General features: G+C 41.8%; 1 protein-coding gene across 2 annotated transcripts in view; it reads left to right on the top strand.

Moving 5' to 3' along the window:
- Positions 1-12,935, top strand: part of plxna4 (plexin A4) — a 242,437-nt gene that overhangs the window by 23,774 nt on the left and 205,728 nt on the right. The window lies entirely within an intron of this gene.

Here is a 12,935-nt window from a genome sequence, read left to right as displayed (position 1 = left end):
AATATTTCCTCTTGGACTCCAGAATGAGCATTTTTCACAACATTACTCTTTATTACACCACACGTCAGTAAAATATGCTTACTATGCTTTCCTCATGACCCATCAACCATTCCAACATTGGAAATTAGTAATGCCTAAACACTTCCATCGATTTCACTACGATACAACTAACTGGAATAAGGTCCTACTGGTCTACTAATGCACTGACTAAGTCAAAGGAACAAGGTTTGATTTGATGACCAGTTAACCTAGAAAAACAAAACATGAAGTATATGTGTTAGCTATTGCTTTAAGAGGCAAACAGGGGGATAGGAACTTGACAGTGGAGCCTGAAAAGTACTAGCCAGAGGGTCAGAAAACAATCCAAACGCATCTCTATGTTTTACATGTTTTTCAAGTTTTAGGGTAAACTTTACATTCTACTGCATGTTTTTGTGGTTACTTCTGTCAGGAATAAATGTCAGTTTTATATTTGTTCATGAAATACTGTACATATAATATAAGGTGTATATTATATACAATTGCATCTTGATTTACTAATTTGATATACAGTTATACAGGTATACTAATTTTGTGTACATTTAAAAAGTATAACGGTACAAAATATATTGATCCCAATAAAAATTATTTTAAAAAGACATCCACCTAATGACATTAGATACATTTCACCTTTCTTCCTGTAAGTGTTATAGTGTAAAACAAAATATTACCCTGAAGGAAATAACTTGTATATACCCATCAAAACCATAAAGCCATGCGGCATTTTTGAACAGGTTTTACTTTTAAGGCACACACTTGGTATTGTCTTTTTTAGGAATCCTTTTCTTCTTTTTCCCTCCTTTTTTGCAAATCCTAAATCTGTCTTGGCTCATCTGTTGATGTGTGATGGCAGTGGAGCACCTTGACACAATGCAGAGTATTTAAATAGTTTCGGGAACAGAAGCCACTGGAGCAGGGGATTAACTGCTAAGAGCTAATGATCAAATAAGCCTGAGGACACTATCATGCCTATTGTGGGAAGAGTGTTTTAACACTCTCTTTGCTGGTAGGTGCAATTTCACAGCAATAAACTCTAGACCCTCTGGGATTCTATATTTATCCTTTTTAAAGAAATGTTTTTTAAGAGGGTGTATATTCACTTTCTTGGTGCTCAAAATATTGCTCCCCCAGAGCTGACACCGCAGATAGGGATATACATGTAGCAGACCGCTTCTTGGAGTGCAGTATAATGCGAAACAAAACGAGAACTGTCTAAACAAAATGAAGGAGGACATTTTGATGGGAAGCAAGGCAGGGGCAGGTTCAAAGGCATATCTAGCTAAAATCCACCCAGTGCTTTTGCATGTTGTGACTCAATTGTATCCAGTGCGACAGGGGAAACCGTTGTATTTAAACTTTTGGGAGTCGTTTTTAATATGGGGCCATATTGCAAATGAATGTGTATAGTGCCCTTGGATCATATCCTAGTGGGGGGTTTTTGATGGTGGATTATTATATTGCTGTCATAACAGTCCTAGCATTGCAACCAGATTGCTAATTAGTTTTGTGTCTTCAGTGGGCACGGTAGTGCAAAGTTCATCCACAGTTCAACCCCTAGAGGGCACTATTCCAGTTGATAGCTTCCCTTCTGTCCCTAAAAGCATGCTCTTGGAATTTACAATGAGGTATTGTGTTGGTTCACCAATATAGATCCTTAGATGGGAACAGCTAGAGGTCTGAGTGACATGGAGAGCTGGAGGGCCTGCTCATAGGAGTGTGTTGGTGCCAGACCAGGAAGTATATATTTGATGCAGGTTGTTCTTTCTAATCTGTTTCCACTCAAACACTTAGCAATCTGAAATGTAATACTAATTGACAGACCCTCCTCATTTCATCCTCTGGTCAAATTATAGGGCTTATTCAGACAGTAGCAGATGTACAGTAGCTTTATCCAAAGCTCAGACCAATATGTGGTAAAGTTACTATGGTAAATGCATAAATTTCGTAAAACTTGATCAAGCATTGACAATCACAGAAAGGTAAGGTAAAGCATAACTATGGTAGGGTAAACCATGCTAACAATATACTGTATAAACCTGGTAAACACTGTAGCGTTTTATTGTAAACTTGCAAGGTCTTAGATTTTGCTTGTAACAAAGATTCCCCAACACACTCAGCCACCCCTTCACCTGACCAGTAAGGCTATAATGCACCCCAACCTTACAGGGTCAGTACATCAGGAGTGACCTACATTTTTAGCAGGGTACTAAAAAAAAGAAAAAAAAGCATCCCATGCATTTTACTTTTCATGGGATTACTAAGCATTTGCCCTTGCTGGTCTGCTACCAAACTTTTGCAATTCCTTTTTATTTATTTTTTAACTGAGCTCCTAACATCTTGTTCTCATAGTACTTTGGGTTTGCTTAGGCTTGCTTACAAATTCCCAAGGTTTTTTTTGGGCCTGTTTGGTCAGGATTCTACAATTTAAAACTGAAGGCCTGGGAACAGAGGCAGCGCAGTCAACAAAGGACTTCAGAAGCAGCTGTGGAAGTGACCAGCCGGAGAATATAAATCCTACAGCACAATAGTGGCATTTTAGTTCAACAATAGTATTTTTTTTTTTTCTGTGTAAATATACCTTTCATTTGAGATTTAGGTCAAGTAAAGAAAAAAAAAAAGAATGCTTCTGAACATTTTGAGCTGTATGCCTGTCGTGAATAGTGAATTACAGTAGTTATTTTTACAGTATGTGAATAATATTGGCACAGTCTTAAGTGCGCATTGATCTCAAAATAGCAGTGCTTCCCATAGCTATGGTGTTTTCAGTGATCAAGGAGTTTTCCTTTTGAATATTTGCCCTTTTATTTCCTGCACAGTTTTAGGGTGAAATAAAGAGAGTGTGGTGGCGATTATACGAATATCTGAGGGTTCTGTTTTAACATAAAACTCTTTTTAAAACTATTTCATCCCAACATAATTGGATAACAGTTGCTCTAATTAAGCAGTTAAATGTAACTATGACTTGGTTTAGCACTGCATCTTAACAATCTAAATTCAAGTATAAAGAATCGCACAGTTAAAAGGGGGGTTGTCCGTTTATTAGGAGTATTCTGTTGAAATCCGTTTCAATTCAGCTGTGCCAACTAACAAATGGTAGGGTGTTCTTTATCAGTGGGGATCAGTGCTTCATTGAAAGACTGAAGAGTGGGAGAAACAAACCATGAACACAACAAACCATGACTGTTTAAGACTCTTTACACACTGCAGTTACTTCTTTTCTTTCATTTAAATTATAATTAGCATGTCTGAGTTTGGTTCCAAAAGCATTGGCACCATTTTATTTACGAGGAATAGCTTTCATTTATTTTGGGAGTAAGGCTGAGAAGCATTTCAACAAGTCTTTTTAATCGTGTGTATCCCAGCATCGCTTAAAATACACCAATAAGTTATAGAAAATGAAAAGAAACACATGTCTAAAATAATATTGCCATTGAAAATAACAGCAATCATATCCAATATTTACGTTCATGAAGTCCTGCAAATCTGATGTGTATGTATGAACTGCATGAAACTTGCATTTTCTATAGAGGTTATTAATAATCCTTTTTGAGGATAATGGAATGTATATAACTTCTAGTCAATGCAAATGTGATTTGGAATGCAGTCAAAGTGTATTGTTTTTTTAACTTCTCCTTACTTGTTCTGTTTTCAAAATTACCATCCTATTACATAGTCTGTTAAAGTCCAACATCAATCTGTTTTCAAATAATGGCAAAATTGAACTCTTTAGCTGTCAAAGGCTTACTGTCTTATTGGTTTGTTTATTGTGGTGATGTCTGAGTGCATTTTGGTAATGAGTTTCCACTAGCATTGTAAGTGCATCCTGCATTGTGCTTTATTCCTGTTGCCCTCTGACCCATCTTATGCAAAGTTGGCACATATTAGGTTCCTCTATTGTGTTGAGCTGTTTTTTCCCCCCGGTTTTTTATAATAACCCCTCTGCATGTGTTTGCTTATTTGAACAATTTAGAAGTAGTGTTTGGAAAATGCAATTACAGTGCTCCCTCGCTATAACGTGGGTCTCGGGACACACACAATATAAGCGTTAAAACCGAAGAGCGTTATAAACGGGGGAGGGGGTGGGGGGTGGGGGGTGGGGGGGCTCTGCGGGACACATAACACACATCTGACTAAAATACAAAATAAAATAACTCCCTCTCTATAATGCACACATAGGGAAGCTAAAATCGAACTTTCCTTGAATTGACCATGCATAAAGCACCGGGGAATGGGCTCGCACGAGGTTCAGCTGCTGGAGCAGGGCTGAAGCTTCAGCTGCTGTCGCAGCAAAAAAGTAAGTCCATTAGGGAAGATTAATACTAATAGGCCCGATATTTATTTAGTTATAAAACAAATGCTGAATAAGCTGGCTGTGTTTTAAAGTGTAGCGCAGCTTTTCTTCAGTTCAGATAGTGTATCAAAAGGGAGAGACAGAAACAGAAGTTAGACTAAGAAGTTGTTTACATATTGAACACCGGTATTGTATTTACTGTAGAAATATTGCATGAATCACTAGTATAGGGAATTGGAGGACATGCTGTTGGAGCGTTACAATCAAGAGCCTTATAGCGAGGAAGCACTGTATTTTTCACCGGTTTATTTGTTTTGCATTATGCAAATATAAATTAATTGGCATCATTGAATTGGTAGTACATTTTTAATACACATAATGTCTTTAGAAGTGTGTGTTTGCAGAGCTAAAAAGAGTCCATGTAAATAATGCTGTTGTTACGTTGGTGCCTTTTTATTTTACTATTTAAAGCTGAAGAAACTAATCTGTATAGCCTGCACAATTATAACTCTAAAGAAAATAACAATCATGTGCTTACTGTGTGAAGAAACAGCTTCCTGTTAAATCAATATACTGTATATTGTTACACTGGTCCATCTGTTCTGTAGAATATTTTGGTTTTACTGTATACAGTATGTTGAAAAGAAACTTACGTTATTACCATAACCCTGGTTCCCTGAAAAAAGAATGACAACCATTACCGAATGGGAAGAGCCTCTCTGACCGTAAATCACTGAGCATATATAAAAAACCTGCCCTATCAGGGCCCTGCTGTGAGGGAGAAGTCCCCTCCCCACCTACTGTTGAAGAGGGACGTCCTCACAGTAGCACATTGCCATTTTCTTTCGAAAACAGGTCAGCTGGGGACACTACCTCAAAGGGTAATTCTTGTCATTCTCTTTCAGGGAACCAGGGTTATGGAAATAACCTAACATTCACTTTCAATTTGAATGACATCCATTACCGAATGGGAAAGCTGTACCAAAGCTGTCATGGCTCCAGATTACCGACAGTACAGCCCCACGGCGATAGCATCAGAGCCCACATGACACCTAAGGGCATGCCACCTGCAAGACGCTAGAGCCCAGAAAGGGTCTTGTTCGGTTTGTAATATCAAGGCGGTAAAAAAGTGTCTGACTACCTGTCATTGCATAACTCATCTAAGGAGGCGTCATGAAGGAAAGCCCATGAAGTTGCGTGGCCCCTGGTAGAATGGGCCATAATATCCCCTGGTAATGGAGAGTCCGTCTGTTCATACGCCAAGCATATCGCATCTGTCACCTAGTGCATTAGATATTGCTTCGATAGGGGCTGACCTATAGAGTGGGACTCATAGCAGACAAACAGCTGGTTGGACTGTCTCCAGGACGCCGTCCTATCCAAATAACAGCGCAGAGCCTGAACTGGGCATAGTGTGTGTTGTCTACGGTCCTCCTCTGACCCCCTGATGCCTGACCCTATTAGGTCGGTCATCGCTTTAGCTACTGCCTGGAGCTCCCCCGTGTCCGCTTGTGTAGCTGTCTCCTGCAGCCTCTCTGCCAACAGGTTCTGGTAGAGCACCAGTATGGCCATGGCATTTTCTGCTCGGGCCGACAGCGCTGCCGATTCGTAAGCTTTTTTTAAGCATCGCATCTGTTGTTCTGCAAGGCTTGGACAGACAGGTTGGGTCTTTATCCCCCTTGGTGAAGGTGGAACCTTGCACCAAAACCGTGACTGTATCAGTTAGTTGGGAATATACCTAGGTCCGCTTCTTTGGCTCCTGCAATAAGAAGCAGAGACTCTGCTGTTCTGGAGGCTGAGGGTGCAGATGCTGGGTTGCTCCAGGAAGAGCGCACTCCAGGAAGTCCTGGCATAGGGGGAGTACATGCTGTGGGTGCCCTTTCTGTTGGTGGAATCGGTTCCCCTTTCCCTCTTGTTCTGCCAGCCAGGGAATGTCCGTGGCTGCAGCTGCACGTTGCATTAGGGCCTGGAACTCTTCCCTCTGTGACACTTGTGGCAAGGGCGTTAAGGAGCCCCCCACCGTGGCCTGCCCGATGGAGGTGGCTGGGTCCGAGATGTCCGATCTGTACTCCGACTAGACGGCTCGTCCGGACTTAGAGGGTCCAGGCAGAGGGGACGGGGAACGAGACTGTGGGGGCTGGGCTGCCCGGTGGTAGGGGGCAGCCTGCCCTGAGATTTCAGTAGAGTCTCCAGCATGGTCTGCTGAGCCCTTACAGTCTCTGCCAGCTCCACAAAGCTCCGCTCGGCCAAGCTTGGGCGCCTTCGAGGCGACTGTGATGGTGAACGTCTGTGCCTGCGTGGAGAAGGGGAGTGGTGCCTGAGCGGTGACCACATGTCTCTTGGGGAAGGGGAGCGGTGCCTGCACGGTGACCGCCTGTCCCATGGTGAGCGTCCCCTCGAGTGGTACCTCCTCAGCGGTGACCATCTCTCACCCCTTGAGGTGTCTGCGCCTCTGTACTGGTGGCGGGGGAGGGGAGGGTGACCCAGATGAGATTGAGAGCTCCCTGGTCACTGTGGTAGGAGGGGTCCTGGATGACCTCTGCAGAGGCTCTTGGACCACTGATCTCATTCTCCCCTGGTTGGAGGAGAGAGACTCTGCTGGGGATAGGGCTGCTCTCCGTTGTTTAGTTCTCCTCGAGAACTTCTGACATGGAGAGCAGTCCAGCTCACCTGCCAGTGCTTTGGCCGCGTGTTCTGGCCCTAGGCATCTAGCGCAGGACCGGTGCTCGTCCTGCCTTGGTAGCTTCGCTGCGCATTGGCTGCACTGGTAGAACCCCAGCGGAGGACCCAGTCCCGACATGGTTTAGCAGATGAACTGCTGCGCTCTGTGCCAATAGTAGTGCGGTCGGTGCCGGACTGTAGATGCTGTTGCGATTCACCGGTACCGAATTAATCGGCGCCGCGATCGGTGTCGAGGCGAGAACGGTCGACGCTGAGGTCAGTGCCAATGTGTAGCGTGGTCGGTGCTCGGCTGTAGACCACCTCGAAGCGATTTCCCGGTGCCGAATCAATTGGTACTGGGATCGGTGTCGAAAAAGAGCGCGGTTGGCGCCGAGAGGTCGGTGCGGAGTCAATCGGTGCCGCGGTCGATGCCGACATGTAGCGCTCGGTGCCGGGCTGTAGACGCCTTGAAGAGGTTCACCAGTGCTGAATCAATCGGTGTCGGGAACGGCACTGAGAAAAGCGCTGTCGATGCCGAGACAGTCGGTGCCGAGTGGACCTGTTCCAAGGTCGGTGCCAATGGTAGGCATGGTTGGGACCAAGCTGTAGGCAGTCGGGACCGGGTAGGCGCTGTTTTCTCAACCTCTCGATCAGCTGGAGAAAACGTGGTCGTTGCCGGGGTATGCCGAGGGCAAGTGCAGCCACGCTAGGAAAGCACAAGGATTGAGAGGGGCGCTAGGCCTGAGCTGTTTTTTTTTGTTTTGTTTGTTTTATTTATTGATTGCTGTGACCGATTAAATCGGCATAGAGGACGACGCTGCGAGCCCGTGGGGTCTCCTTACAGCACCACAACAGCTCTCCACACGGCGTATTAGCTACACGAGACCTTGTGTAGTGAAAAAAGCAATGGACTTTTGCTAATCCCTTAAGATTGGTCAAAACCAGCTCTAGTCAGAAAACTGACGTGAGAATAAAGCGAGAGCACTCTTAGACACACTCGAAGCGCAATTTTACTGTGGAATTTATTTTAATTTGCGGATAAAACCAACAAATTAGCCAATTTCGGTTCAAGAAAGCAAAACGCAATCTGCCTGTCTCAGTGAGATGAGAGAGAAAATGGCGACGTGCTACTGTGAGGACGTCCCTCTTCAACAGGAGGTGGGAGGGACTTCCCCCTCACAGCAGGGCCTTGATAGGGCAGATTTTTTTTATATATGCTCGGTGATTGACGGTCAGAGAGGCTCTTCCCATTCGGGAATGGTTGTCATTCAAATTGAAAGGGAACTTATATTTTGGTGCACTTTATACAAGTTGCTCACTTTTTTAGCCAGTGATTCAGAAACACGAGAGGCATGCTTTTTTTGTACAGTTATTAACTGGAGTGGGAAATATGGATAGGTGGTATTTTATAGTAGATTGGACTGTAATATCAAGCTGCATGTATCTAAGATGTATTTATTAATTCGTTAACCAGTTTAAAAAAAAAAAAAAACATTGAGATAGTCCTAATTTACAGGTGTGTATTGGTAAGATGACCAGAAACAGACAGCAGTGACTTCACAAAAAATGAATCACTCTAAAAGACTGTCATACATTCAATCATTTAAAAAAAAAGATGCATGTCACGTATACGGAGGCAGAGTTGCCAAAAGTTGGTCCATCAGAAATTAGGTTATGATGTGGGTATTGAATTTCAGGCTAACCCTTGTGCTGTGGCACATCTGCGCTCAGTCTTACAGTAATGGCTTCCCAAAATGAAGTAATAAAGAAAATAATGCCTGTGTTTTTAACCTCCTGGCCTCATTTTTCTTTTCAGCAGAGAAGACCCATCCCCCCACCCCCCTCCCTGAATAAATTACATCTTGTAAACTGTGGCATGGAGCTTTCAATTCCAAATGCTGTTGAGATTCAGTTTTATAACAACATGTGATCATTTACCCTCCCTTAACCCCTTGGAAATGACAACTATTCAAAACAGTCAGGTAGAAGTCTGGTTTCAAAATTGTTGTTGAAATAGTGTTGTCACTGGGAGTTAATTTGCATGTTGTCTTTGTTGCAACCCTTTCACATTGAGCCATTTGGCAAACCCCAACACCTCTGTTATAAAGTGTTGGTGCCTTTATAGAGTGTCCCTACACAGAACCAGATCCAGAACCAAGCCAATTTCCTCTTTTACACCCAAGAACTCAAAAGGATACCCATGAGCTTCTGGCATATGGAGGACAAAGGCCAGCCCTGCAGGTGTCTCCTTGAGCTTACAAGACGTCTGGCCAGTAGGCTCTGCTGTAGCATGGTGAGGAGAAACAGTCCCGGCTGGTTAAGCCTCCCTCACTCGCAGGATCGCACAGCCGAGACGTCAACCTCTTCTCTGATACCATGTATTTCTAACTGTAGGTTTTTATATTATGAAATGTTTGTAGATCCTAATTTGGTTCCCCTTCCCCTCTCTCCTGAGATCCCCTTGTAAACAAGATCTTGCAGCTTAAGGGATTTATAAGAGACCCCAAATTGAATAAATAACTACAGTTAATAGATACATGGTGCCCTAGAGGAACTGTCATCTGGAGGTGAGGGACATGAGTGGGATCCTTGTCTAATTATTTGCTTTTTAAGTAGTGGTGCTGTAGTATGCAGAACCTCATCCAGCAACGCTTCACACGAACCTGAAATAAACACTGAATGCAATGTACTTTTAGTGACTTCAAATGCACTACATTCAGATGTGTCAGGTGAAAGGGTTCACATCCCATTGTGAGACCTTCTGTGTAACTTTAATATTTTAGCAGGAGTGTAAGTTAGTCAAGACGGTGAACTGTGGAAGCACAGCATTCCGCAGTCTTGGCACCTGATAAAGGAATGTAGTTATTTATAATTTACCCATAATCTTATTTTATTTATTTAATTTTTTTCCCCACTTTTTAAAGAGGATTCAAATCTTAGAGTCCGTTTTTCCCTTTGGTTTAAATGTAATGTAAATACAAGGATGCATCTTGTGCAGCTATTTTGCCAGCTGCATGTCTCAGACACCCATGGTCTCCCTTTGGATCAGGTGAAAACAAGTCAAGGTCAACCAATTATTTCAAACTTTCAGCTTCTAAAGTGAAAGACACCATTTCCATCACTCTGTCTCAAATGCCATGCCTAATTTTAGTCATCTTTCTGGTAAATATTACAGCCATACAGGCATCAAAGATCCAAACCATGCCCCCGTAATGCTCTCCTCACGAGGGTGAGGGGTCAGTCCATGTAAGTAACTCATTATTTTGACGGGAGCGAGTCACTGTCTTTATAACAAACATTAGCTGTGCCCTCAGTGAGAGCAGGAAATGTGCACTCGCCGAATCTTTACACCCTGCTGCTCCCCAGGGAACAAGAGAAAGAAGATTCCATTTCACTAACTGCCAGACAAGACAAGAGCCTACACACTTTCACTGCCCTGTGGAAAATATTACCCATCACAATTTAAACTGCTAATACCAGTATACAAATAAGTGGGGGGAGTTCAGAATGAGCGATTCAGTGAACCTTCAAGGAGCCAAGCTTCAGTGTTAGAAATCAAGATCGGAAGATTTCCAATGGTGATAAAGCTGTCGGCCCATTTTTTGTTCAGTAAGTTAGCATGTTGGCTTTCGCTTATTTTTAAGTTGGAAATGTGTGCAACACGAGAACTCTGATATTTTTTTTAGGTTGGTTTGCAGCACCTGTGGATATCACATGTAAATCAATAATTATCAATTTTAATGAAATGTAAGTTGCCTCAGGAATCAAGGGGCAGAATTTGGATGTACCATTTTCCACCTTATCTAGAACCCAACAAAAAGTAATAAGCAGCGTATATTCATTATTTTATAGTGCTGAGCTATTGTGTCCAAAATACTTTTTGTTGTAAAGGAATGCCCTGCACAGTTTCAGCAAAAAGAACATAGTTATCATGAAACTGCACCAATGAGAGCGAGGGGAAAAAAACAGTTAAGTTGTCATATTTGTGATTCTTGTTCTAGAACAGTTAAATACTGCAGCCTTTATAAAAACTGGATTACATAACAATCCAATATATCCAAGTATTCAAAGATTTTGTGTGTGTGTGTGTGTCTATATATATATATATATATATATATATATATATATATATATATATATATATATATATATATATATATATATAGTTTAATAATTTCCCAAGAGAAAATTATTTTCACTCATTCCTTGATCTGCAAGTATAGACATTTTACAATTTATTCAGAGGACTGTGATGTGACATTATATAACCGAAGAGCTTTTCTCTTTACATCCCAAGTCCTGAGAGGCTGTACCTGCTCACTGTTAAATCATGTCATATTTTAGCAGAAGTCCTTGTTTGTTATTCTAGATTCTGAGTAGGAAGTGTCTCAAGGTTTCCTTGTGTTAGTTTATAGAAAAGGAAAGAATATGAAAAGTACCTGACACAATATCCTCTTTCTTGATAGGCTGGTTATAAAGTTAACACCATTTTCAAGTCAGTTAGCAATTTTATTATTTCTGTTTGTTTTTCTTGTATTGTTTGGAAAATGCATACAGAGTATCATGGGTTTTCCATGAGGGTCAATGTACCCATGAAATGGCGATGCGCGTGCACGTTTGGGAGAATTACTCGGGTAAATCAGTTTTGTGGCCAAAAAAAAACTGCCAAAGAGAGGGATAAATCTAATTTACTCGTGTAAATGACGAAACACACAGGAAAATCCATGCCCAGTTTCGCATGGAAACCCACATTTCACATTTAAATGTTACTCAGCGTGTTTATTCTTAACTATAAATATTGCAAGGGAGCAGGACAGTTGTTACTGTGGATTCCAAGACGGCAGAAATTAAAGTGGCTGATGGGCGATTTTATGGTTAGCAGTGGTGTAGTTCACCTTAATGATAGTGCAGGCGGCTTTTTTTTTTTATTATTGTGTTTTGCTGTGTCTGGTCTGTCATGTTGTATGTCTATTTTGGGGTTACAGTTCTATATAAAACTGCTTACCATGAGAATGCCCTTGCTGCTTAAATGTCTAACTGAATTAATTCTCGTCCTTTTTGATCCCAGCTGTGCCCAAAGACAACGCGTGTCTGCCCTCCACGTTAGGAAATATAGTTGGTGAACTGGATGTCATGAGCCAAAATAACGCAATAACATCCAACAAGTTGCTGATGCTCTCTCAGAACTGACCAAATAAAACTGCAAATGAATATATTGACTGTGTGTTATTTGTTTGCATCATTAATATTTGACACAGCAGTAAATCCAACACAACTCAAAAGAAGGAGAGATTCTCTGACAGCACGATACTCCTCAGATCGCTCCTGACCAATTGAAGCTGGCGGCTGAGGTAACCTTCACAGTTGCCAAGTCCGCTTATAATAAGCAGAATTGGGCTTGTTTTTGAGAGTTGCTGGTTGGAACTTGCATAAACACCCGTACTCTAACGTGGGTTCGCTTGTTTTGAAAGGCAGTGTCGCTTTTTTTTGTTTTTTCTCGTGAGACTTGTCAGCACTGGTTACCTTGGGAATGAGTATCCGCCACCTCCCTTTCAAGTGCCCACTGCCTGTATTTGCCCAAGCGTGGTGTTGAATGTTCCGGCCATATATATATATATATATATATATATATATATATATATATATATATATATATATATATATATATATATATATATATATATATATAACTAATGACATTTGAAAAACAATTTGGGCAAGAGCAGTAAAACACATTATTAACCAACCAAGCACAAGACATTTTGCTTTATTACAGCAGCTTAGAGTCACTTGTGTACAAGTTTTCTGCGCTTGGAAACCACATTTTCACAAAATCTGAGTAGTAATCGTCAAAAACAGCATGAGTACTTTACACATAGCTAATTTACATATCAACCCCCACCTTTCCATTCATATGCATGACGTCAAAAGCCTGGTTTACTCG

This window comes from Polyodon spathula, chromosome 8 (assembly GCF_017654505.1).
Source record: "Polyodon spathula isolate WHYD16114869_AA chromosome 8, ASM1765450v1, whole genome shotgun sequence".
NCBI classification, from domain to species: domain Eukaryota; kingdom Metazoa; phylum Chordata; class Actinopteri; order Acipenseriformes; family Polyodontidae; genus Polyodon; species Polyodon spathula.
The sequence above is the reverse complement of the archived record's forward strand: the minus strand, read 5'-3'. Positions and strand labels throughout refer to the sequence as shown.